The following is a 26,782-nucleotide window of genomic DNA, read 5'->3' on the forward strand; positions in this document are numbered from 1 at the left end:
CACCATTGTGCCATCTTATGTCCTTTTAACTGCTGATCGCATCTAAAATGTGAGTGTCAAATTTTTTACCTTTTATTAAAAACTATTTCACAAACAATATTACACTATGTGGAACCTTCTTTTCCATTTTGGTTTCATCGTGTGAGCATGTGAATCCTCCCTGGCCGTCCTCCTCTCCATCTGAACCATATTTTCTTGTCCATTTGGAAATACAGTGGAGACCAGTACCATTTAAGTCCTAATGTGATTGTGGCTATCCAGATTGCTGTTGGCTCTACATCATTAAGGATGTATACCACCACAAGCCTGTTTGACTTAAGAGGTATATGCCCCTTTAAGTCCAACCTTTCCGGTAAGCCTTCATACAATTGGTGGTGGTCTCCTCACAAGATTTCCCTATCAACATGTCTTCATTGATGTTTTCTGTCCCAATGATGTCTCAGAAATACTAACCTACTGACATTGTTCATTGATACCAGGCCTTTTTGGTTTTCACTGTGTTCCTGTTATTACATTATTTCCTCACGTGGTGGACATTATCACATATTTTTTAGTACTTTTTAGTATTGCTGGTAACACAACATATTATTCATCACTGTTTATTAGTACTTTTAAGTGCTGCATTTTTTTCTTTAAAGGGTTAATGTGAGCTAGATGGGATCACTCCGTTGTGGTCACACTCTAAACATTAGAGCTCCCCCTAACTGCAGCCTGGTAATAACATTTCTAGGAGGTCTATTCATTTATCTGCTACAAACTTCCCATCGTTATATAAACGTCTCCTGACATTTAGGGGTTTATTCATAAATAATTTACATAGCAATCTGCCCGTTGACAATGCATGTACTACCTTATGTGTGAATGGGGGGATTGAAGGAATGAAGCAATCTGCTGAGCTAGTTGAAAGTTTTCCATCAAATGAAAATAAACAATGTTACATTTGTTCATTAGATGATTTTTATGATACTTAGTGCCATCTAAAGGCCAAACGCAAATTTTTAGTTTTAAATCAACGGTTGGTTTAATATTGTTGCTTTGATTATCTTATACCAGGGGTGTCCACACTTTTTTCAAAGAGGGCCTGATGTTCTTTAAACCATTAAAATTTGGTCTAATGCCGCGTACACACGGTCGGACTTTTCGGCTACAAAAGTCCGACAGCCCATCCGACAGACTTTCGACGGACTTTTGGCGGACTTGCGGCAGACTTTCTAACGAACGGACTTGCCTACATACGATCACACAAAAGTCCGACGGATTCGTACGTGATGACGTACACCGGACTAAAATAAGGGAGTTGATAGCCAGTAGCCAATAGCTTCCCTAGCGTGGGTTTTGTCCGTCGGACTAGCATACAGACGAGCGGATTTCTGGGTCCGGCGTAGTTACGACGTAAAGATTTGAAGCATGTTCCAAATCTAAAGTCCGTGAGATTTGTGGCTGGAAATGTCCGCTGAAAGTCCGGGGAAGCCCACACACGATCGGATTGTCAGCCGGCTTTAGTCCGTCGGACTTTTGTAGACGAAAAGTCCGACCGTGTGTACGCGGCATAAGTGTGTTCGGCTGAGCACTAATACACTGCCCAACAAGAATTAGCTTGCCTTTGTGGCTGTGTGTGGTGAACAGATGAGCTCGGGCGTGTTATTTGGATATACCGTATTTATTGGCGTATAACACGCACCTTCACTTTAAAAGGGAAGTTTCAGGAAATAAACTTAAATTTTAAATAAAGAATTGTGAAGCTAAATAAGGTTCAATGCCCACCAATGCAGCCTAATTAGTGCCCGAGTACAGCCTCACCATTGCCATGAATGCAGCCTCACCATTGCCATGACTGCAGCCTCTCCATTACCATAAATAAGGATGAGCCGAACACCCCCCGGTTCAGTTCGCACCAGAACTTGCGAACAGACCAAAACTTCGCAAGAACTTTAGAACCCCATTGAAGTCTATGGGACGCGAACGTTGGAAATCAGAAGTGCTCATTTTAAAGGCTAATATGCATGGTATTGTCCTAAAAAGTGTTTGGGGACCCGGGTCCTGCCCCAGGGGACATGGATCAATGCAAAAAAAAGTTTTAAAAACGGCCGTTTTTTCGGGAGCAGTGATTTGAATAATGCTTAAAGTCAAACAATAAAAGTGTAATATTCCTTTAAATTTCATACCTGGGGGGTGTCTATAGTATGCCTGTAAAGGGGCGTATGTTTCCCATGCTTAGAACAGTCTGACAGCAAAATGACATTTCAAAGGAAAAAAAGTCATTTAAAACTACTTGCGGCTATTAATGAATTGCCGGTCCCGAGTCTCCCGACAATACACATAAAAGTTCATTGATAAAAACAGCATGGGAATTCCCCACAGGGGAACCCCGAACCAAAATTTTTAAAAAAATGACGTGGGGGGTCCCCCTAAATTCAATACCAGGCCCTTCAGGTCTGGTATGGATATTAAGGGGAACCCCGTGTCAAAATTTTTTAAAAAATTACGTAGGGGTCCCCCTCAAAATTCATACCAGACCCTTCAGGTCTGGTATGGATTTTAAGGGGAACCCCGTGCCAAAATTTTAAAAAAATTGGCGTGGGGTCCCCCCAAAAATCCATACCAGACCCTTATCCGAGCACGCAACCTGGCAGGCCCCAGGAAAAGGGGGGGCAAGAGAGCGCCCCCCCCTCCTGAACCGTACCAGGTCACATGCCCTCAACATTGGGAGGGTGCTTTGGGGTCCCCCCTAAAGCACCTTGTCCCCATGTTGATGAGGACAAGAGCCTCACCCCCACAACCCTGGCCGGTGGTTGTGGGGGTCTGCGGGCGGGGGGGCTTATCAGAATCTCGAAGCCCCCTTTAACAAGGGGACCCTCAGATCCTGGCCCTCCCTCCTGTGTGAAATGGTAAGGGGGTACAAAAGTACCCCTACCATTTCACAAAAAACTGTCAAAAATGTTAAAAATGACAAGAGACAGTTTTTGACAATTCCTTTATTTATTCTATCTTCTTTCTTCTAACTTCGTTCTTCCTTCATGCTTCGGTTTCTTCCTCCATCTTCTTCCTCTTCTGGTTCTTCTGGTTGTTATGGTTCTTCTGGTGTTCTTCTGGTGTTCTCGTCCAGCATCTTCCTCCATGGCGCCTCCTTGTCTTCATCTTCTTTTCTTCATCTTCTTCTCTATATATAGTATGATGAACCACAGAAGGGAAAATACATCGCCTTCAAATATGTTGCCAACATCCCAGATTAATGCGAAAAAATAAGAACCCTAAGAATAGGGAGCTTATGTACCCCCCAGTACAGTGGGACTTTATAGGCGAACAAAACGATTACGTTTAAATAAAATTATTATTTATTTGAAAAGAAGCCTAAAAACAAGACAGACTAAACATAAATCTCTACAAAAGTGCTTATGCAGTAGGTTTTCTTTCATATTGATCATTATATACTTTCATCTATGAATACATGTTTCTCTGTGGGCCTAACATGTTTCAGGACGATGTCCCTTCTTCAGAGGCGTATTGCAGAGAGAAATTATATGTATAGAAGACGCATTCGAAATCCAGTTCTTAACACGAGAATGAAATGCATGAAGTATGCGAAAGAGCAGACTTTAGTATCAAAATGAAAAAAGGGGTGATTTGATAAAATGACAATGGCCACCAGTTAGCCACATGGCGGGCATGGCGGTTTTCCCCTGGATTCAGGAATAGCCCTGCAAAGGCCCCCAAATGGGGGAATGACCCTGCCGCGTCCACACAATAGCCTCGTTTGGATTTGACCGTGTTGAGACAAACGACTAGAACGTGATGAGCATTGATAGATATGGTTCTTCACAACTAGAATGTGATGAGCATTGATAACCATATCTATCACGGTCAAATCCAAACGAGGCTATTGTGTGGACGCGGCAGGGTCATCCCCCCATTTGGGGGCCTTTGCGGGGCTATTCCTGAATCCAGGGGAAAACCGCCACGCCCGCCATTTGGCTAACTGGTGGCCATTGTCATTTTATCAAATCACCCCTTTTTTCATTTTGATACTAAAGTCTGCTCTTTCGCATACTTCATGCACTTCATTCTCGTGTTAAGAACTGGATTTCGAATGCGTCTTCTATACATAAAATTTATCTCTGCAATACGCCTCTGAAGAAGGGACATCGTCCTGAAACATGTTAGGCCCACAGAGAAACATGTATTCATAGATGAAAGTATATAATGATCAATATGAAAGAAAACCTACTGCATAAGCACTTTTGTAGAGATTTATGTTTAGTCTATCTTGTTTTTATACTTCTTTTCAAATAAATAATTTTATTTAAACGTAATTGTTTTGTTCGCCTATAAAGTCACACTGTACTGGGGGGTACATAAGCTCCCTATTCTTAGGGTTCTTATTTTTTTTCATCTTCTTCTCGGGCCGCTACGCATCCACAATTGGATGGAAGGCTCCCGCTGTGTGATGCTTCTCCTCTTCTGACGGTTCTTATATAACGGAGGGTGGGGCCACCCGGTTGACCCCACCCCCCTCTGACGCATGGGGACCTCCCTGTGGCATTCCCTGTGACGTCAGAGGGGGGCGGGGTTACCCATAACGTAATTGCATTGATCCATGTCCCCAGGGGCAGGACCCGGGTCCCCAAACACTTTTTATGACAATACCATGCATATTAGCCTTTAAAATGAGCACTTTTGATTTCTCCCATAGACTTTTAAAGGGTGTTCCGTGGCTTTCGAATTTGCCGCGAACACCCCAAATTGTTCGATAAACAAAAAAAACGCGCTGGCACCTTACACAATAAAAAATAAAAAATGGAATAAAATACAAATATACAGTGATATATGTCGCTAAATATATGCGACTAATTACTTGTAGTAGAAATTGTGAAAAATGATTTTTGCATTTAATGCTTGTGACCATTAGACCCTCTAACCAAATATATAATGTGTGTGACCATAAACAATCCAAAATGTGTTGGTGATATTCACCTTAATAAACAAACAATTGTGAGTTCCAAGATGGATATAAATATTCCTTCAAACCAACAAAATCAACAAAGACAGCAGACTTCCATCTTCTAGTCCAGAAGGTTGATTACAGTCACCTGAAATACTGTGGTGGATAAAGAGAGATGGGATATGGCTTGAACTGCTGACACTACAATATAACCTTGGGAGTAGGGATGAGCTTCGTGTTCGAGTCGAACCCATGTTCGACTCGAACATCGTCTGTTCGCCCGTTCGCCGAATCACGAACGATATGGGCCGTTCGCGCCAAATTCGTGTGGCGCGTCACGGCCCATAATTCACTGCGGCATCGCAGTGCATTACTGGCTGATGATTGGCCAAGCATGCACTATGACCCGCATGCTTGGCCAATCACAGCGCCGCCTGAACAGAGAGCCGTAATTGGCCAAAGCCAAGGAGGCTTTGGCCAATTATGGCTCAGGGGATTTAGTACACGCCCCACACTATATAAGGCCGCTTGCACGGCGGCCCTGTGTAGTGTGTGTTCCGGCGTTCATTGAAAGAGAGAGAGAGACAGACAGTGACATTTGATTTGAGTTAGATAGATTAGGCAGAACAGTCAGTCAGTTAGCTGCACTTACAGTGTATTGTGTATTTATATGCATCCCAGGTGTTGCATATATATATATACACTGTGTTCAGTTTAGCTAGATCCGTTCCTGTTATCTTCCTACTGACAGGCAGGCTTGTCTTGTTACAGTATTTACAGCTACCTGAAGAAAATTGCTGGTGTTCTTTTGATCCTATTAGTACCACAGTCAGGCAGCTAGACTATTTAAAGTTAGTGCAGTGCGTCCTGCTCACAGTGTTCAGCTAGATCCGTTCCTGTTATCTTCTTACTGACAGGCAGGCTTGTCTTGTTACAGTATATACAGCAACCTGAAGAAAATTGCTGGTGTTCTTTTGATCCTATTAGTACCACAGTCAGGCAGCTAGACTATTTACAGTTAGTGCAGTGCGTCCTGCTCACAGTGTTCAGCTAAACCTACAAGTTAGTGGGGTGCGTCCTGCTCACAGTGTTCAGCTAAACCTACAAGTTAGTGCAGTGCGTCCTGCTCACAGTGTTCAGCTAGATCCATTCCTGTTATCTTCTTACTGACAGGCAGGCTTGTCTTGTTACAGTATATACAGCTACCTGAAGAAAATTGCTGGTGTTCTTTTGATCCTATTAGTACCACAGTCAGGCAGCTAGACTATTTACAGTTAGTGCAGTGCGTCCTGCTCACAGTGTTCAGCTAAACCTACAAGTTAGTGGGGTGCGTCCTGCTCACAGTGTTCAGCTAGCTAAACCTAAAAGTTAGTGCAGTGCGTCCTGCTCACAGTGTTCAGCTAAACCTACAAGTTAGTGTGGTGCGTCCACCTCAGTGTTCAGCTAAACCTACAAGTTAGTGGGTTGCGTCCTGCTCAGAGTGTTCAGCTAAACCTACAAGTTAGTGCAGTGCGTCCTGCTCACAGTGTTCAGCTAGATCCATTCCTGTTATCTTCTTACTGACAGGCAGGCTTGTCTTGTTACAGTAAATACAGCTACCTGAAGAAAATTGCTGGTGTTCTTTTGATCCTATTAGTACCACAGTCAGGCAGCTAGACTATTTACAGTTAGTGCAGTGCGTCCTGCTCATAGTGTTCAGCTAAACCTACAAATTAGTGGGGTACGTCCTGCTCACAGTGTTCAGCTAAACCTACAAGTTAGTGGGGTGCGTCCTGCTCACAGTGTTCAGCTAGATCTGTTCCTGTTATCTTCTTACTGACAGGCAGGCTTGTCTTGTTACAGTATATACAGCTACCTGAAGAAAATTACTGGTGTTTTTTTTGATCCTATTAGTACCACAGTCAGGCAGCTAGACTATTTACAATTAGTGCAGTGCGTCCTGCTCACTGTGTTCAGCTAAACCTACAAGTTAGTGGGGTGCGTCCTGCTCACAGTGTTCAGCTAAACCTACAAGTTAGTGTGGTGCGTCCACCTTACAGTGTTCAGCTAAACCTACAAGTTAGTGGGGTGCGTCCTGCTCACAGTGTTCAGCTAAACCTACAAGTTAGTGGGGTGCGTCCTGTTCACAGTGTTCAGCTAAACCTGCAAGTTAGTGGGGTGCGTCCTGTTCACAGTGTTCAGCTAAACTTACAAGTTAGTGGGGTGCGTCCACCTCACAGTGTTCAGCTAAAGCTACCTGTAGAAGGTTGGTGGTGTTCTCATACTACAGGCAGGCAGTTGATTTTGCTAGCTGCAGTATCAGTACATATATATATATATATATATATATATATATATATATATATATCCCAGCTTAGTGCAGCTACAGGCCATTAGTATGTCTGGAAGGCCAAGAAGGAGAGGTAGACAGTCACAAGCCAATAAGAGAGGGCAAGCAGGCTCTGTGTCTAGTGCTGGTCGTGGAGACGGTGCATCCTCATCAGCACGTGGCCGTGGGACACGCTTGGCCTTTTTTTCGGCAGCTGGCCGTGTTGAGCCGCAACATGCGGAAGACTTGGTCGAGTGGATGACCAAGCCGTCCTCATCCTCCTCATCCTCTCTCACCCAAGCCCAGGGTACTTTGTCTGGCAAAGCAGCGGCCTCTTCCCTCGGCTCAATGTCATCAGTGACTCCTTCCCTAGCCCCACCATGTCCTCCTGAGGAGTCCCTCGAACTGTTTGACCACAGTGTTGGGTACATGCTCCAGGAGGATGCCCAGCGTTTGGAAGGCTCTGATGATGATACTGAGCTCGATGAAGGCAGTAACATGAGCACGGACAGAGGGGGTGCCCAAGAAGGACAGCAATCTGGCAGTCATGCTCCCGCTGCTGCAGCATACTGCCAGGTTTGCTCCAGTGATGAGGAGGGAGGGGATGATGAGGTCACTGACTCAACGTGGGTGCCTGATAGGAGAGAGGAGGAGGAGGAGGAGGAGGAGGTGGCACATCATAAGGGCAGCACATTGACTGCGTCACACCCCAAAGCTCCACATGTGCAGGGCGCTGCAGTCTCTGCGCGTTATTCAAAAAGTTCTTTGGTGTGGGCCTTTTTTGAGACGAGTGCATCAGATCGCACCGCTGCTATTTGCAACATATGTCTCAAGCGTATCTCGCGTGGCCAAAACATCTCCCGCTTGGGTACCACATGCTTGACCAGACATATGTTGACCTGCCATGCAGTTCGTTGGCAAGCGTATCTAAAAGACCCACACCAAAGAACAAAGAGGACCTCTCCTTGCTCCTCATCAGCTGAGATTTCCAACCCCACTATACCTTCAGTCCTCTCTGAGACCTGCACTGAGAGGAATGAAGGTGTAGAATTAGGTGTGTCACAGCCAAGTACTTGTGGGCAATCTGCTTTTGGTACACCGACGTCAGATTGTACCAGGCAAATTTCCCTGCCCCAGCTGCTGCACCGCCGAAAAAGTTTGCTCCCAGCCATCCACATGCCCAGCGGTTGAATGCTAGCTTGGCAAAATTGCTAGCACTTCAACTGCTGCCTTTTCAGTTGGTAGACTCTGCCCCCTTCCGTGAGTTTGTGGAATGTGCGGTTCCTCAGTGGCAGGTACCCAAACGCCACTTTTTCTCACGGAAGGCGATTCCGGCTCTCTACCGGCATGTGGAAGGCAATGTCCATGCCTCGCTGGACAGGGCGGTCAGCGGTAAGGTGCATATTACCGCTGACTCATGGTCCAGCAGGCATGGACAGGGATGTTACCTAAGTTTCACGGCGCATTGGGTGAGTCTGCTGGCAGCTGGGAAGGATGCAGGACAAGGTGCAGTAGTGTTGGAGGTTGTTCCGCCACCACGCCTCCAAAATGCTAATGATTGTGACACACCTCTCTCCTCCACCCCCTCCTCTTCTTCTTCCTCCATGGCCTCTTCCTGTGCTTTGTCCTCGGAACCAGCGGTGCTCCGTAGCCATTCAAGGGGCTACGCAAGTACGCAGGCCAAAAGATGCCATGCGGTGCTTGAGCTGGTGTGCTTGGGGGACAGGAGCCACACTGGGGCAGAGGTTCTGTCAGCTCTGCAGGGGCAGGTTCAGAGGTGGTTGACGCCACGCCAACTTAAGGCAGGAATGGTGGTTTGCGACAATGGCACCAACCTCCTCTCTGCCCTCCGACAGGGACAAATGACCCATGTGCCCTGTTTGGCTCACGTCCTTAACTTGGTGGTGCAGTGGTTCATGGGCAGGTACCCGGGCTTACAGGATGTCCTGAGGCAGGCCAGGAAAGTCTGTGTGCATTTCCGCCGGTCATATAATGCCAGTGCTCGGCTGATGGACCTCCAAAAGGAGTTTAACCTGCCCAAGAACCGCCTAATCTGTGACATGCCCACCAGGTGGAACTCAACGTTGGCCATGCTGCAGCGGCTGCACACGCAGCAGAGGGCCATCAATGAGTACCTGTGCGACTATGGCACCAGGACAGGGTCAGGGGAGCTTGTTTTTTTTTCCCCACGCCAGTGGGCCATGATCAGGGATGCATGCACTGTCCTGTCACCATTTGAGGAGGCCACGAGGATGGTGAGCAGTGACAGTGCATGCATCAGTGACACTGTCCCCCTTGTCCACCTGTTGGAGCACACGCTGCATGGAATAATGGACAGGGCACTTGAGGCAGAACAGAGGCAGGAAGAGGAGGACTTCCTTAGCTCTCAAGGCCCCCTTTATCCAGACAGTGTTCCTGCGTGCCCGCCGATCACACAGTAAGAGGACGAGGAGGAGGAGGAGGAGGAGGAGGAAGATTGTGTCAGTATGGAGGTGGAGCCTGGCACTCAGCATCAGCAGCAGTCTTTAAGGGATCAGTCCCAAGAAACACATGGACTTGTACGTGGCTGGGAGGAGGTGGCTGCAGACCATGTCGTCCTTAGTGATCCAGAGGACTCCGGACCGAATGCCTCAGCAAACCTACGCTGCATGGCCTCCCTGATCCTGCAAAGCCTGCGTAAGGATCCTCGTATTCGTGGTATCAAGGAGAAGGACCAATACTGGCTGGCAACCCTCCTTGATCCACGTTACAAGGGTAAGGTTGCGGACCTTATCTTGCCAGCGCAGAGGGAGCAGAGGATGAAACATCTTCGGGAGGCCTTGCAGAAAGGTCTGTGCAACGCGTTCCCAGAGACTGGGAGGTTACAAACTCCTGTTTCTGGACAACGTGTTGCTGAGGCTTCGGTCAGTCAAAGAAGGAGCGGTGGAGAAGGTGGCCGTCTGACCGATGCGTTCAGACAATTTTTTGGTCCGCAGCCCCAAGGTATGATCGGTTCCAGCAACCATCGCCAGCGTCTGTTTTACATGGTGCAGGAATACCTAGGGGCAAGATCAGACTTGGACACCTTTCCCACCGAAAATCCTCTGGGTTACTGGGTCTTGAGGATGGATCACTGGCCAGAGCTTGCACAGTATGCAATTGAGCTACTGGCCTGTCCTGCATCCAGCGTTCTTTCGGAACGCACATTCAGTGCTGCTGGAGGCGTGGTAACCGATCACAGGGTGCGTCTGTCCACCGACTCGGTCGATCGACTGACCTTCATAAAAATGAATCAGTCTTGGATCACCACCAGCTACCAAGCACCTGATGCTGATGTAACCGAATAATTTTTTTTGAAATCTCAGATCCCTTCAAAGACTGCCTATGCTGATGCTGAGTGACTATCCCTGAGTAATTATCTTCTTCTTCCTCAATCATCACGCTGATAGCTTGTAAGAACATTTTTGGTTCTGGGCGCCACCACCAGTGCCTAAGGCACAATTTTTCTGCCCCTGTTTCACAGGGGCGTGTAATTACAATTTTTGATGCAATACTTTGCAGCAGGGCTCGTTCCTGCGTTCCAACTAGAGTGTCTGTGAGGGGTTGCAGTGTTGTGGCACCAGCACCAGTACCTAAGGCCCAATTTTTCTGCCCCTGTTTAACAGGGGCGTGTAAGTACAATTTTTGATGCAATACTTTGCAGCAGGGCTCCTTCCTGCGTTCCAACTAAAGTGTCTGTGAGGGGTTGCAGTGTTGTGGCACCAGCACCACCACCACCACAGGCCCAATTTTTCTGCCCCTGTTCAACGGGGGCATGTAATTACAATTCTTGATCTAATAATTCACAGCAGGGCCTATTTCTGCACCCACCAAGAGCGAGTGAGGACTTACAGTGTTGTGGCACCAGCACCACCACCACCACCAAAGGCCCAGTTTTTCTGCCCCTGTTCAACAGGGGCATGTAATTACAATTCTTTATCTAATATTTCACAGCAGGGCCCTGTGAGGGCTTACGTTGTTGTGGCCACAACAACACCTAAGGCCCAAATTTCTGCTGAGTATATAGGGCAGGCCCCTACTTTCAAACATCTAACTTACAAACGACTCCTACTTGCAAACGGAAGGAGACAACAGGAAGTGAGATGAAATCTACCCCTAGGAAGGGAAATTCTCTCCTGTAAGAGTTAATATGGGAGAAACATTTCTCCTTTCCACTGATGCTTTCCAATCCTTGTTCCACAAAAAACCCCAAATTCTCAAAAAACATTTGTCATTGGGACAAAAAGTGAGGTGAAATCTTCTAAAGAGGAGGAAAGACAGCAAAACAAATGTCACAGGGGTGATAACCCTTCCCTATGTTTTCCAAAAAGCTTAAAAAAGATATTTTGGCTGGAGCTAAACACGTTAAAAATGTACCCGTTCAAAATGACAAACAGATTCTACTTAACAACAAACCTACAGTCCCTGTCTTGTTTGCACCGCCTGTATACTGCTGTTCAGAGTATATAGGGCCTGGTGGCCCCACACCTTTCCTTATTTTAATTTGGGTGCGGGGTTCCCCTTAATATCCATACAAGACCCAAAGGGCCTGGTAATGGACTGGGGGGTACCGTTTGTCTCACTGATTTTCATCCATATTGCCAGGACCCGACATTACATTAAACCCGCAAGCAGTTTTAAATGAGATTTTTTCCTTTAAAAATGACATTTGGTGCAGGGACTGTTCTAAATATGGGAAACACGCGCCACTTTACAGGCATACTATAGACACCCCCCAGGTACGATATTTAAAGGAATATTTCACTTTTTTTTTTTTTTACTTTAAGCATCATTAAAATCACTGCTCCCGAAAAAACGGCCGATTTTAAAAGTTTTTTTTGCATTGATACATGTCCCCTGGGGTAGGACTCGGGTCCCCAAACCCTTTTTAGGACAATACCATGCAAATTAGCCTTTAAAGTGAGCACTTTTGATTTCGAACGTTCGAGTCCCATAGACGTCAATGGGGTTCTAACGTTCGTGCGAACTTTCGGTCCGTTCGCAGGTTCTGGTGCGAACCGAACCGGGGGGTGTTCGGCTCATCCCTACTTGGGAGCCGTGGACCTCATGTTCCACCCAAAAAACAAGAAGAGATATATATAGTGTATTACTGTGGGATGAGAGATCAATTGCGCATAATAGCGCTACTCACGGAACGGACATGCAAAGCAGGCATTCAGAGTTTGTCAGTGCGCTCCACTGACTCCAGGAAATAGCGTCACTGGTTTACAGACGTGAGCCGGATGTTGCTTCGACGCGTTTCGCCCCTCCTCCAGGGCGTCATCAAAGACATAACCATATTATATTTGTATTTTATTCCATCTTTTATTTTTTATTGTGTTAGTTGCCAGCGCGTTTTTTTTTGTTTATCTATTTATTTAAAGTCACAGTACTTGCATCCAGCAGCTGCAACGGGGTTTTTTTGGTATTTTTATTTATTTTGTGAGCGCTGCTTTTTCATACATTTTCCCCAAATTGTTCGCTGTTCGGCGAACAGCCGATGTTCGAGTCGAACATGAGTTAGACTCAAACTCGAAGCTCATCCCTAACCATGAATGCAGCCTCTCCATTGCCATGAATGCAGCCTCACCATTGCCATGAATGCAGCCTCACCTTTGCCATGAATGCAGCACCCCCATTGACACGAATGCAGCACCCTCATTGACATGAATGCAGACTCACTGTTGCCATGAATGCAGAACACCCATTGCCATGAATGCAGCACCCCCATTGACATAAATGCAGCACCCCCATTGACATGAATGCAGCATCCACATTGACATAAATGCAGCCCCACCATTTCAATGATTGCAGCACCCCCATTGACATGAATGCAGACTTGCCATTGTCATCAATGCAGCCTGATTCATGCCCATCTGCAGCCTCAGAGGGGACAGTTAGGAATGCAGCACCCCTATTGACATGAATGCAGACTCACCGTTGCCATGAATGCAGCACCCACATTGCCATGAATGCAGCACCCCCATTGACATGAATGCAGCACCCCCATTGACATGAATGCAGCACCCCCATTGACATGAATGCAGCACCCCTATTGACATGAATGCAGATTCACTGTCGCCATGAATGCAGCACCCCCATTGACATTAATGCAGCACCCACATTGCCATGAATGCAGCACCCCCATTGACATGAATGCAGCACCCACATTGCCATGAATGCAGCACCCCTGTTGACATGAATGCAGACTCACCATTGCCATGAATGCAGCACACTCGTTGACATGAATGCACTCACCATTGCCATGAATGAAGCACACTCGTTGACATGAATACAGCACCCCCATTGACATGAATGCAGCACCCACATTGCCATGAATGCAGACTCACTGTTGCCATGAATGCAAAACCCCCATTGACATGAATGCAGCACCCACATTGCCATGAATGCAGTACCCCTGTTGACATGAATGCAGACTCACCATTGCCATGAATGCAGCACACTCCTTGACATGAATGCAGCACCCCTGTTGCCATGAATGCAGCACCCCCATTGACATGAATGCAGCACCCACATTGCCATGAATGCAGCACCCCTGTTGACATGAATGCAGACTCACCATTGCCATGAATGCAGCACACTCATTGACATGAATGCAGCATCCCCATTGACATGAATGCAGCACCCACCTTGCCATGAATGCAGACTCACTGTTGCCATGAATGCAGAACCCCTGTTGCCATGAATGCAGCACCCCCATTGCCATGAATGCAGCACCCCCATTGCCATGAATGCAGCACCCACATTGCCATGAATGCAGCACCCCTGTTGACATGAATGCAGACTCACCATTGCCATGAATGCAGCACACTTGTTGACATGTATGCAGCACCCCCATTGACATGAATGCAGCATCCACATTGCCATGAATGCAGAACCCCCATTGACATGAATGCAGCACCCCCATTGACATGAATGCAGCACCCACATTGCCATGAATGCAGAACCCCTGTTGACATGAATGCAGACTCACCATTGCCATTAATGCAGCACACTCGTTGACATGAATGCAGCATCCCCATTGACATGAATGCAGCACCCACATTGCCATGAATGCAGTACCCCTGTTGACATGAATGCAGACTCACCATTGCCATGAATGCAGCACACTCGTTGACATGAATGCAGTATCCCCATTGACATGAATGCAGCACCCACATTGCCATGAATGCAGACTCACTGTTGCCATGAATGCAGAACCCCTGTTGCCATGAATGCAGCACCCCCATTGCCATGAATGCAGCACCCCCATTGCCATGAATGCAGCACCCCTGTTGACATGAATGCAGACTCACCATTGCCATGAATGCAGCACACTCATTGACATGTATGCAGCACCCCCATTGACATGAATGCAGCACCCCCATTGACATGAATGCAGCACCCACATTGCCATGAATGCAGAACCCCCATTAACATGAATGCAGCACCCCCATTGACATGAATGCAGCACCCACATTGACATGGATTCAGTACCCCTGTTGACATGAATGCAGACTCACCATTGCCATGAATGCAGCACACTCGTTGACATGAATGCAGCACCCACATTGCCATGAATGCAGAACCCCCATTGACATGAATGCAGCACCCCCATTGACATGAATGCAGCACCCCTGTTGCCATGAATGCAGCACTCCCATTGACATGAATGCAGCACCCACATTGCCATGAATGCAGCACCCCTGTTGACATGAATGCAGACTCACCATTGCCATGAATGCAGCACACTCGTTGACATGAATACAGCACCCCCATTGACATGAATGCAGCACCCACATTGCCATGAATGCAGAACCCCCATTGACATGAATGCAGAACCCCCATTGACATGAATGCAGCACCCACATTGACATGAATGCAGCCCCACCATTGCCATAAATGCAGACTCACCATTGCCATCAGTGCAGCCTGATTCATGCCCACCTGCAGCCTCAAAGAGGACAGGGAGGGGGGTGGGACGGGATGAGCGCCAACAGATTACATACAGAAGAAACTCCTGTTTTCCCAGCAGCCTCTTTAATACAAAGTCCCACCTCCTATGAAGGACAGAACAGTCGTCCAATGGCAGCGCAGGAGACAGGACATCCTTTTACAGAGGCCGCCGTGTAAACAGGAAATTCTCCTGTATGTACAGCACTCGTCCCGCCCCCTCCAAGGCAGCCAGCATGTATATCTTTTGTGGCCCCCGGGGGCCACAAAAGATATACATAAACAAAGTTATAAAATTCCGCGCTTAGAATAAATATTAAAGGTTGTAGCCTAACCTAATGAGCTCCCTCCAAGTGGAACAGAATACTCAACGGGATCATATGGTTAAAGAAATTTACAGTGGTGTAATTAACTACTCACACCCTTGCCGTGACCTACGTTTAAAGGTTAGCAATATATAAATCTACCTGTGGTGAGGACAGAACCTCTTAAGCAGGAATGTAGGAGGGTAGGTGCATAATCATCAGTACTAGCGGGTGTAAGTGATGCACCAAATAAAGTGTAAAACTAAAAATAAACCAAGATCAATAATAAATTATAATTGGAGGTCCACACCCCTGAAAGTGCTTAAAAAGCTAATAAGTGATAATACGAGGTAAGAACACAAAAAACAAACAAAAGCAACAGTTCCAATGTGAATGGTGTTCGTTGTAGCAGGTTTAGCAGGTGACTTTCGTGCTCCCCCTCTTAGGTCCCCACTCACCAGCTCCTTTAACCTCTACAGGTGTATTTCGCATATAGACTCAAATCCTGATGGCTTTAAACAATTAATCCTCCAAATTGCAGCATCTACCTGCTCATGGGTGTCACTTGTTATCCAGGTTTTTAGGCAATTGTATATACACTCTTGAATGCTCATCATAAAAAAGAGATAATAGCTCCCATGGTGTAGTACCAAAAAGTTATGTTTATTTAAAAAAAAATTCAAATACGTTTTAAGAACAATTCCATACAGCATAGGTGTTACTCCTTGGAAAAAAACACTAGCTGGTGGATAGCAGAGTACCGTGCGCTCCAGCTGCGTTCCACCCGACAGCTCTAGTTACCGGAAATGACGTAGTGTGCGTGGCTCCGCTTTACGCGTTTCATCGTTGACGTCGTCTGAGGCGGTGCCATCTTACTGCACCCTACGTCTATATAAGAGAGCAGCCATGCAGGTCCCCCCTCCCTGTAACTCCTGATTACCCAATCCAGGAAGGGAGAGGAACAAACATCACAGGATGTATACAATGAGTGCAACAATAAGCAGTCATCCATAACGGGCAGTAAGTTATAAAATCCCAAAAGAATATATATGAACATGACCCGCATCACCGCTCCCCCGTAAGCACATATAAAACAGAACATTAATAAAACAGAGTGTATATGAGAAACAATATCTTATGAGTATAAACTAACATCCATAGCTAAATGCACAATCCGAGTGATGTGCTAGGATAACATTGATAATAGGGAAAAACCAAACGACTGCACAACATAGCTTATCCACCTAAACTCCCCCCAGTGCTAGGTGAGAATGTGGGTAGGCAAACCATGTGCCTTTAAACAAGGAGACAAGCACGCCAGATATTACCTAGTAAAACTGCATAAAGCAGAAACCAGCTAAAAGATAATGATAAAAATAAGAGTGAAATACCCTAAGGCCATGATTTGCTGTAATAAAGCAACTATCATGCCCAAACTCACATAGGCATAATAATAAAGATTGTAAAAAATATACAATAAAAATATATAAATAATATAGGAATAGGAAATCCTATTGTGATGTGCTGGAGGGAACAGGTCCTCCCCAAGAATCAACTGAGGTGACTGGCCACTAATTAGCAAACGAGGGGACACCAGGCCCAGAATGGTAACCCAGGGTGATACTGAAAAATAAGATAAAGATGCTGGATGGTAAAAATATTTTATTGGGGCCTACCCCATAATATCCTACAACTTGCAGATTCCTAGCAGAGGACACTAGACCTCCCAGACTTGTTGGTAAGTTGAAAGTCTGAGGAACTAATCAGTACCTCTGTTCCATTTAGGATAACATGAGATGTAAACAGCTACCCCAATTAGTAATGGGGGCCCATCATGGGTTAGCTATAAAGCAGTTAAGGTCTATGTCCAGGTTCAAGCCCCTAGGGACAAGAGATCCCAACCGATATATCCAAGCTGTTTCATTTTGTGAGATAAGGGTTTTTTTATTGCCTCCTCTCCAATGATCTTTGATGAGATCAATCCCATAGAAGATTAATCCAGTTGGATCCCTATGATGTACCTCATCAAAATGGCGTGATAAATTATGTTTGGGGAACCCTTTCTTAATGTTATTGATATATTCCCGTATGCACACGTATAGTTAAGGGGGGAGGACTGGTGATATTGAATAAGAGAGACTACGAAGAGGAGATGGAGAACCTACTCAAAGTAGAAAATACCTATAAGCAGCTTAAGGGGAACCCTAAATTGAAATATGAGTAAAGACTGAAGGCCTTTGTAAAGAAAGGGAAGGATACTGGAATACTGAGCACAACAGAAGCTGATTATTTGGTGTCTAAGGCTGGGTTCACACTGGTCGGACAAACGCTCCGACATTGGGAGCTCAGGTCGCATGACGTGTGAAATTCAATGTTTCCCTATGGGAGCCGTCCTAACTGGTCCGACACAAGTCGCTCCGACTTTAGAAATGCTCCCTGTACTACTTTGGTCCGACTTTGATCCTACTTCAGCCCATTGACTATCATTGAAGTCGGATCAAAGTTGGATCGCCGTCTCACATGATCCGACTTTGGCATGCGACTTGTGCTCAGATGATCTTGAGGGGGAACTTGCGCCAAATTTTAAATAAAAAACTGGTATGGGTTCCCCCTCCAAGAGCATACCAGGCCCTTGGGTCTGCTATGGACCTTAAGGGGAACCCCCTACGCCGAAAAAACGGCATGGGGTCCCCCCCAAATCCATACCAGACCCTTATCCGAGCATGCAGCCCGGCCGGTCGGGAATGGGGGTGGGGACGAGCGAGCGCCCCCCCTCCTGAACCGTACCAGGCCGTATGCCCTCAACATGGGGAGGTGAGTGCTTTGGGGCAGGGGGGCGCCCTGTGGCCCCCCACCCCAAAGCGCCTTGTCCCTATGTTGATGAGGACAAGGGCCTCTTCCCGACAACCCTGGCCATTGGTTGTCGGGGTCTGCGGGCGGGGGGCTTATCGGAATCCGGGAGCCCCCTTCAATAAGGGGGCCCCCAGATCCCGGCCCCCCACCCTTTGTGAATGAGTATGGGGTACATCGTACATTTCACCTAGGGAAAAAACTAGCATTCACCTAGGGAAAAAGTGTAAATGGAAAAACACAGTACACAGGTTTTTACAGTAATTTATTAGGCAGCTCTGGGGTCTTCTTCCGAGTTCGGGGGTCTTCTTTTGACTCCGGGGCCTTCTCCTGACTTCAGGGGTCTTCTTCCGACTTCGGGGGTCTTTCCGGCGTCTCCTCCCGGTGTCCTGATCTTCTGCAGGCTCCTCCGCTATCTTCTGCAGCTCTTTTGCTAGCGGTGGCCCGGACTTCTGCCTTCTTGTCTTCTTCCCTTTTCTTCCGATGTTGACATGACTCTCTCTCCGGATGGAATGCTCTCTGAGCGCTCCGATGTGAATTATATAGGCGGTGACCCCTCCCCCTTATGCCGTCACAGTCCCTGGGCATGCTGGGACTATGACATTTTAGGGGGCGTGGTCACCGGGTGATGTTGACCATGCCCCTTTATGATGGCACAGTCCCAGCATGCCCCTGGACAGTGACCTCATAAGGGGGCAGGGTCACCGCCTATATAAGTCCATTGCGGAGTGCTCAGGGAGCATTCCAGCTGGAGAGAGCGTCGTGTCAACATCGGAAGAAGAAGACAAGACAAGAAGGCAGAAGTCCGGGCCACCGCTAGCAAAAGAGCTGCAGAAGATAGCGGAGGAGCCGGCAGAAGATCAGGACACCAGGAGGAGACGCCGGAGAGACCCCCGAATTCGGAAGAAGAACCCCAGAGTCGAAAGAAGACCCCCGAAGTCGAAAGAAGACCCCCAAAGTCGGAAGAAGACCCCCGAAGTCGGAAGAAGACCCCAGAGCTGCCTAATAAATTACTTTAAAAACCTGTGTACTGTGTTTTTTCATTGACACTTTTTTCCCTAGGTGAATGGGTAGGGGTACGATGTACCCCATACTCATTCACAAAGGGTGAGGGGCTGGGATCTGGGGGCTCCCGGATTCCAATAAGCCCCCCGCCCGCAGACCCCGACAACCAACGGCTAGGGTTGTCGGGAAGAGGCCCTTGTCCTCATCAACATAGGGACAAGGTGCTTTGGGGTGGGGGGCCGCAGGGCGCCCCCCTGCCCCAAAGCACCCACTTCCCCATGTTGAGGGCATGCGGCCTGGTACGGCTCAGGAGGGGAGGGTGCTCGCTCGTCCCCACCCCCATTCCTGACCGGCCAGGCTGCGTGCTCGGATAAGGGTCTGGTATGGATCTGGGGGGACCCCCCACCCCGTTTTTTCGGCGTAGGGGGGTTCCCCTTAAGGTCCATACCAGACCTAAGGGCCTGGTATGCTCTTGGAGGGGGGAACCCATGCCGGTTTTTATTTAAAATTTGGCGCGGAGTTCCCCCTCAAGATTCATACCAAACACAGTGCCGGGCATTGGCGGGGTTCCAAGTCGGATCCCCGTTCATTGAAAGTCAGACGCATGCCTGCTTCATGTCGCAGGGCAAAGTCGGATCCAAAGTAGGACGGCTGTCGTGTCGCACCAGTGTGAACCCAGCCTAAATCCACCAAGACCCCGGTAATTTTTTACATGCTGAAAAATCATAAGAGGCTAGAAAAGCCCCCCGGGAGACCAATCATCAGCGGGATCAATTAAGTTTTTTCAAGGTTGGGAGAGTACATGAATAAATATCTCAAACCGCTGGTACAACAAGGGAAATCCTACCTATGTGACAGTTCGCAACTTATAAAGGACCTTCAAAATATTAGTGGGGCTCAGAATTATCTGTTAGCCACTATAGATGTGAGCTCTTTATATACAAGCATAGTGCAAAAAGATGGTCTATTGGGTGTAGAGAGGGCATTACATAAAAACACAGCCATGAAACAGCAACAGATCAATTACATACTTGAAGGCTTACAGATTGCTATGGAATGTAATTACTTCTGGTACGACATCAACTATTATGTTCAAACAAAAGGGGTGGCTATGGGGGCGCGCTATGCCCTGTGCGTAGCCAATCTCCTCATGAACATGTGGGAGGAGGAATATGTCTATGCAAAGAGGATCCCCCAACTAAAACTGTCCTGCAGGTATATAGATGACCTCATTATGTTATGGGAGGGTACAAGCGAAACGTATGAACAATTTTTGAAAGATCTAAATACCAATAGATACGGCATCACTTTTACTGGTAAATGGAACCATCAACAGATCGACTACTTAGATCTAGAGATTTTTAAAAAAGGGGAAAGCCTATGTACCAGAACATTCTTTAAAGCAACCGACCGTAATGGCTATATACCCACTTCCAGTTGCCATCATCTAAAGTGGAAAGGGAATATACCCAAAAGTCAATTATTATGGCTGCGCAGGAACTGTGACACAATAGACGACTTTTAAATGCAGGCTGATATCCTGATTGAGAGATTCCATGAGAAGGGGTATATGTTAGACAATTTGCTCTGTTTAATAAAACCAAGAAAAAGGAAAATCAAATGGAAATGGCCTTTGTTACTGGCTTGGCATTTGAGCATATCCTGAAGAAATACTGGCCCATCCAGGAGGACCGAGTTCTATCGAAAATACTACCTAATAGACCAAAGTTTGTGTCTAGGAGAGTGTCCACTCTCCGTAACCACCTAGTTCATAATGTAATCAACCCACCAAAACCGATAAAAATCTTTTCAGAAATGATAGGTTTTTATAAATGCCAAAGATGTCTGCCCTGTAGAGTCACGCAAAAAGGAAACATTCAAGTCCAAAACTGACCACAGAGAAAATCAAATAAAGGAATTGATTACATGTCACAGCACCCACGTCACTTATGTTATTGAATGCCCGTGCCACCTTCAGTACGTGGGCAGGACTACCCGTCCTCTATACGTGCACATACGGGAACATATCAATAACATTAAGAAAGGGTTCCCAAACATAATGTATCATGTCATTTTGATGAGGTACATCATAGGGATCCAACTGGATTAATCTTCTTGGGATTGATCTCATCAAAGATCATTGGAGAGGAGGAAATAAAAAAAACCCTTATCTCACAAAATGAAACAACTTGGATATATCGGTTGGGAGCTCTTGTTCCTAGGGGCTTGAACCTGGACATAGACCTTAACTGCTTTATAGCTAACCCATGATGGGCCCCCATTACTAATTGGGGTAGCTGTTTACATCTCATGTTATCCTAAATGGAACGGAGGTACTGATTAGTTAACCTCAGACTTTCAACTTACCAACAAATCTGGGAGGTCTAGTGTCCTCTGCTAGGAATCTGCAAGTTGTAGGATATTATGGGGTAAGCCCCCAATAAAATATTTTTACCATCCAGCATCTTTATCTTAGTTTTCAGTATCACCCTGGGTTACCATTCTGGGCCTGGTGTCCCCTCATTTGCTAATTAGTGGACAGTCATCTGAGTTGATGCTTGGGGAGGACCTGTTCCCTCCAGCACATCACAATAGGATTTCCTATTCCTATATTATTTATATATTTTTATTGTATATTTTTTACAATCCTTAATATTATGCCTATGCGAGTTTAGACATGGTAGTTGCTTTATTCCAGCAAATCATGGCCTTAGGGTATTTCACTCTTATTTTTATCATTATCTTTTAGCTGGTTTCTGCAGTTTTACTAGGTAATATCTGGAGTGCATGTCTCCTTGTTTAAAGGCACATGGTTTGCCTACCCGCACTCTCACCTTCTAACACTGGGGGGAGTTCGGGTGGATAAGCTATGTTGTGCAGTCGTTTGGTTTTTCCCTATTATCAATGTTATCCTAGCACATCACTCGGATTGTGCATTTAGCTATGGATGTTAGTTTATACTCTTAAGATGTCGTTTCTCATATATACTCTGCTTTATTAATGTTCTGTTTTATATGTGCTTACGAGAGAGCAGTGATGCGGGTCATGTTCATATATATTCTTTTGGGACTTTATAAATTACTGCCCGTTATGGATGACTGCTTATTGTTGCACTCAATGCATACATCCTGTGATGTTTGCTCCTCCCCCTTCCTAGATCGGGTAATCTGGAGTTACGGGGAGGTGGGACCTGCATGGCTGCTCTCTTATATATAGACGTAGGGTGCAGTAAGATGGCACCACCTCAGACGTCAACGACAAAACGCATAAGGCGGAGCAACGCACACTACGTCATTTCCGGTAACGAGAGCTGTCGGGTGGAACGCAGCTGGAGAGCACGCTGCGAATCCCCGACTGCAGTACTCTGCCATCCTCCAGCTAGTGTTTTTTTTTCCAAGGAGTAACACCTATGCTGTATGGAATTGTTCTTAAAACGTATTTTAAATTTTTTTTAATAAACATAACTTTTTGGTACTACACCATGGGAGCTATTATCTCTTTCAAGAGTGTATCTACAATTGCCTAAATACCTGGATAACAAGTGACACCCATGAGCCTGTAGACGCTGCGATTTGGAGAATTAATTGTTTAAAGCCATCAGGATTTGAGTCGATATCCGAAATACCCCTGTAGAGGTTAGAGGAGCTGGTGAGTGGGGACCTAAGAGGGGGAGCACAAAAGTCACCTGCTAAACCTGCTACTACGAACACCATTCACATTGGAACTGTTACATAGTTACATAGTAGGTGAGGTTGAAAAAAGACACAAGTCCATCAAGTCCAACCTGTTGCTTTATTTGTTTTTTGTGCATTTTTTCTTTTGTGCAACGCAACTTGCCTGTTTTTGGACAATCCATAGCATTATCGCATGGACTGCATATTGCTAAATATTACACTTTTCACATATATTATATGTTTTCGACTATTAATTTCACTAATTTTTCACTGATCAATGTTATTACCTCGTATTATTAGCTTTTTAAGCACTTTCAGGGGTGTGGACCCCCAATTATCATCTATTATTGATCTTGGTTTATTTTTAGTTTTACACTTTATTTGCTGCATCACTTACACCCGCTAGTACTGATGATTATGCACCTACCCTCCTACATTCCTGCTTAAGAGATTCTGTCCTCACCACAGGTGGATTTATATATTGCTAACCTTTAAACGTAGGTCACGGCAAGGGTGTTAGTAGTTAATTACACCACTGTGAATTTCTATAACCATATGATCCCATTGAGTATTCTGTTCCATTTAGCCATATAAATAGAGACCCGATAGATCACTCTTCGGGCTACAGGTAGCGCCACTGACCCCAACCATTTTCTTTCTTTCACACAAAAGATATATATGTCCAAATTACCAGGTGGGCAGTTCCAAACCGGAATGCGGGCCGGACTGTTGATATGCCTGTCTTATACTCTTCAGTGTGTACTGTACTCACCAATGTATGAGGATGATCTCAGTTATCTGTATGAAACCATGTCTGATGAAGGAAACAAAGGGGTCTACTTCTAGAAAATTCATAGGACGAATGTGACAATCATTAATTCAGCCATTACAAATTCTGGCCATAATGTAGCAAAGTGATTTCCTATGATAGCCAGCTCCATCTAGTGACCATAATGGGGCATTTTTGCTGACATACTTCCATTAGTAAAAATAGCGCAATACCACATTATGACCACTAGATGGAGCCAAGGAAATCAGTGTATGAAATAAAATACATCCAATATTCATCACAGCTGGGCGAATGCTGGTCACATTTATTCAACTATTTTTTTTTATATTTAAAAAAGAGGACGATTTGGCTACTATAAATATACCACATCCATTATATATATCATATCAAAAAGAACCTTGTATGTCAGAATTTATTGGTACGACAAAAGCCCAAACATAAAAATTACATCAAATATAAATCTTAAAAAAACCACATGGGAACAAATCCATCAAACATTAGGCCATATATATTCATAATCACTCATTTAGCTTTGCTGAATTGTCCAAGAGGTTGACGCATTTCATATCAATAAGCTTCCTCAGGACCTTTTATTCCTTGGCAACAAAGAAAATCAGCCTAACTAAAAAAACATACAGAATATAAATACATAGCAATCTCATCATTTTAGAACATTGTATATTATGTGCCACTTACACAACGCTTTGGGACATAGCAAGGAGACGGTGATAAATGGCGATGTCAAAGTAGCTTGCACAGTCAGCTGGTCATGAGTTATAAAGATTAGCGGGATAATAGACATGTGCATGAAAAAAAAGTTAAGTAAAAGAAACATTTTTTTTTTACTTGTAAAAAAATTAAAGTTACACCCAAGCACATAAAATCCACCCCCAAAAAATGTGATGCCCCCCACCCCCATATATACACACTTACCTACATAAACGCACACGTTGGAGCGCCTATGCCTGAAAACGTTGATTGCGATAAACATGTTCCATATCGCCGTGCAAAATGGAATGAGAGCAATAATTCTAGCACCAGACCTCCTCCATAACACTAAACTGATGACCTATAGGGAGCTTTTAAAGCATCGCCTACAGAAAATATAGGGTACTGAAGGTTGTCATCATTTCACAGGTGCATGCAAATTTAAGATGTGACATATTAGGTATCTATTTACTCGGTGCAACCTCGGCTTTAATATTTTACAAAAGAAAAATCAGGTTATTTATTGTGTTTTTGTGTCCCCTGAAATTAACTTTAGTGTGTTTTTTTACTGAAATTTAGCATTTCATAGACTTTTGCGGTAATATTGTGTGACATAAAAAAATGGAACTACCACTATTTTATTCTCTAGGGTGTCTGCTTTCCGAAAATATATAATATTTTGGGGATTTATATAATCTTCAGGCCTAAAATAATGTTTTACACATGTGGGCAAAAAAATGCAAAAGCGGCTCTGGCAGTGAAAGGGTTAAAGGATAAGTTCATCTTCGGTAACATGTTCCTGCAGCGGCTCAGTGATCCGAGCCCTCTGTGTGACAGCAGTGTGGGGAGAAGTTCCCCGTACCGGCTGTCACTTTATGAAAAGAGTGCAGCCGTGCCATTCATTCACAGAGTTCTGTCCTTTGCCGATGTCGGCTTGTAGTTTTCAATGAACTCCCACACCACTGCTAAGCTCTCTGGTAGATGATTGGTTCTTCCTGTCACTGTAACTGCCTTCCCATATAATGTACAGGCAGAGACAGTCTACAGGAGTCCTGCATAGCACCAGCCATCAGAACATTATGGCTGCAATGCTTTCAATGCTCCTAAAAAATAGGTAATAAAATGTTTCTATCTGCAGAAAATGTGCATTTATTACTTTTATAAAAGGTGAACTTTTCCTTTTAACCACTTGAGGACCAGCCGCCGCAGTCATACTGCGGCAGGTTGGCTTCCCTGGGCGAGCCATCGTAGCTGTACGTCGACCGCTTTAAGAGCACTAGGGGCGCGTGTCTGCGGCGCGACGACGGACCCGATGCGCGTGCACGGCGGTCATAATGTCCACCAGGCACCTGCGATCACTCCTGAGAGAGACAGAATGGAGGTCTGTCAATGTAAACAGACATATCTCTGTTCTGTCAGGGGAGGAGAGACAAATCTGTTGTTCCTACTGCTTAGGAACAGCGATTTGTCTCCTCCTCCAGGCAGTCCCATCCCCCCACAGTTAGAAACACTCCTTAGGACACACATTTAACCCCTTGATCGCCCCCTAGTGTTAACCCCTTCAGTATACGCTTATTGCAATTTTTTTCACCAAAAATATGTAGAAGAATACATATCAGCCTAAACTGAGGAAGAAATTAGTTTTTTTCAATTTTTTGGGGGGATATTTATTATAGTAAAAAATATTACTTTTTGTTCCAAATTGCTGCTTTTTTTGTTTATAGCACAAAAAAATAAAAACCGCAGAGGTGATCATATACCACCAAAAGAAAGCTCTATTTGTGGGGGAAAAAAAGAACATCAATTTTGTTTGGGTGCAACGTCGCACACCCGCACAATTATCAGTTAAAGCAATGCAGTGCCGGATCGCAAAAAATGGCCTGGTCATTTAAGGGGGCAAATCCTTCCGGGGCTGAAGTGGTTAACAGAGCAAACACCGGAATATGATTTGTCTGTTCAGTATGCTCTTGTACTGAGCACCCAAGTTCTAAAAGCCCCCGACATTCCTAAAAGCACCTCAGATTTATTTACAGGTTTGGTTAAAATTTTTTATTTTAACAGGACAAGGAGATTAGGACCCTGATTTAGTCCTTTGGACCGGTAGTTTTTTTTTTTTTTTTACAAATTTCCATACCCCTGGATCTGTTTCTTACATGATAAAGATCAGCCATGGAGTATATCTGAGGTGTATATCAGGGTGTGCTTCTTCCCCACATGAGAGCTGTGATGTCC

At 45.5% G+C, this 26,782-nt stretch overlaps 1 protein-coding gene across 1 annotated transcript in view; it reads right to left on the reverse strand.

The window, feature by feature from the left end:
* LOC141121785 (uncharacterized) overlaps positions 1 to 26,782 on the reverse strand; it is a 146,411-nt gene that overhangs the window by 86,492 nt on the left and 33,137 nt on the right. The gene's annotated exons all lie outside the window — the stretch shown is intronic.

Source organism: Aquarana catesbeiana, unplaced genomic scaffold (genome assembly GCF_042186555.1).
Source record: "Aquarana catesbeiana isolate 2022-GZ unplaced genomic scaffold, ASM4218655v1 unanchor231, whole genome shotgun sequence".
In the NCBI taxonomy this organism is placed as follows: Eukaryota; Metazoa; Chordata; class Amphibia; order Anura; family Ranidae; genus Aquarana; species Aquarana catesbeiana.